General features: G+C 38.8%; 1 non-coding gene across 1 annotated transcript; it reads right to left on the reverse strand.

Annotated features, from left to right (window-relative positions):
- Nucleotides 1-341: 341 nt before the first annotated feature.
- LOC117283586 lies at nt 342-444 on the reverse strand. The gene has a single exon (XR_004514615.1). It is a non-coding gene; the product is annotated as a U6 spliceosomal RNA (small nuclear RNA).
- Between the last annotated feature and the right edge of the window lie 1,391 nt (nt 445-1,835).

Below are 1,835 nucleotides of genomic sequence, written 5' to 3' on the forward strand. Positions count from 1 at the left end.
AGCCACTGGTAAAAATTTTTTCCCCACATTTTGGGTTGTCTCTTAGTTCTGCTGATGGTTTCTCTTGCAGTCTAGAAGCTTTTTAATAAGATGATATCCCAGTTGTTGATTCTTTCTGCTAGTTCCCATGCTACTGAGGATTTGTTCATAAAGTCTTTTCCTGTGCTGATGTCTTCAAGAGTTCTGCTTAACTTATCTTCCAGCAAGTTTAGTGTTTCTGTTTTAATATTTAGATTTTAATCCACTTGGATTTTAATTTAGTGCATGGTGAAAGATAAGGGTCTAGTTTGAATCTTTGGCAGGTTGAGATCCAGTTTTTCCAACACCATTTATTAAAGAGGACAAATATGGAGCACGTCACCAATTTGTTATCCTTGCACAGGGGCCGTGCTAATCTTCTCTGTGTCGTTCTAATTTCAGTGCATGTGCTGCCGAAGCGAGCACAGCTTCATGCTATTTTTAAGGCATCTAAACTAAGCTATTCCGTAAGAGTAGAAAGGTTTAAATAATTTTCTTTTTTAAATACAATATTTAGGTACTAATTAAAGTAATTGAATGGTGCTGTGTCTTGTGTCTAGATGTCCCCCAAGGTCTCATGCAGTGTTTCTTCAGGTGGGAGAATCTAGTGTGTGGTGCTGGCATTAAGGCTGTGTGGCTAGGACACCCTACACGAGTGGTTGGTTTGGCTCCGCCCTAACCCTGGTAGTCCGAGGAGGATGAAGTGAGCAGACAGACGCTGTTAAGGTCTATTCTTGCTTTTGCTGCCTTCCATTGCTGTGGCTGTTTCTCCTCTGCCATCCTGACTGGGAGCCAGCAGGTCATGGCCTGAAACCTCCGCAAACCGTGAGCCACATGAAGCCCTCTGCCCTCCAACCTCGGTGAGGGCATTTTGTCTCAGCAAGGAGAGAAAAGTAACCAAGACAAAGGATGATAAAGAATAATAATGAACAACTCCATGATAATAAATCATGCATCTGTCTATAAATTCATGAAACTTCGGTTTCCATAAACATCAGTTTTTAAAGATGTTGGCTTGGATGCACTAATACTGGGGCATTTTACCTATTCCAGTATATTTAACAAAAATGCATGTAAATTAATTATATTTCTTAAATTTCAAATAGTTTTTGTAGATTTTACATTATTTGATGAAAAATTTAAAGTATTAAGTAACTTACCTCTCATGTATTACTGCCATGTGTTCATTTAGCAGGGAAATGTGTATTTCCAGTCACTTCATGAATGTGGCTGAAACTAAGCATGGTATCTCTTGCCTGTGGTCCCAGCCATTCTGGAGGATGAGTCAGAAGGATCCCGAGTTTAAGGCCAGACTGGCAACTTAGTAGTGAATCCTCATCTCAAAATAGAATTGTTGAAGAGGGGATATGTGTATCCAGCTCAGGAGTACTTGCCTCGTGTATATATATCCTTGGATTCAATCCCCAGAATCAGAAAAAAAAGGACTATTTGTTGTATGCAAAAGGCACACACTTAAATTATCTTCCTAAAAAAAGAAAAGAAATTGCTAATTTAGCTCAATACATGTAAGAAAGTAACAATGTGAAATTTCAGTCTGAACTGAGCTAGTGAACTGTAAGTATGTACTGTCAAAAATTTTGATTTTCTTGGTGCCCAAAGTGACATACATCAGTTTAGAAGAAATGTTTCACAAATGAATCCCTTTAGCAACAGCAAATGGATGAGGGAAATTAAGTAAAATGAAGTAAATAAAATTATGTGGTCAACCAGCATTACCACTGCTCCAGCTCTCTTTCGGGGAAACTTTCAGGCGAGCACAACAACGTTTCTTTGATTTTGTCTCTGCTCTCCTCTCA

This window comes from Fukomys damarensis, unplaced genomic scaffold (assembly GCF_012274545.1).
Source record: "Fukomys damarensis isolate Sample0158 unplaced genomic scaffold, DMR_v1.0_HiC HiC_scaffold_27, whole genome shotgun sequence".
Lineage (NCBI taxonomy): Eukaryota > Metazoa > Chordata > Mammalia > Rodentia > Bathyergidae > Fukomys > Fukomys damarensis.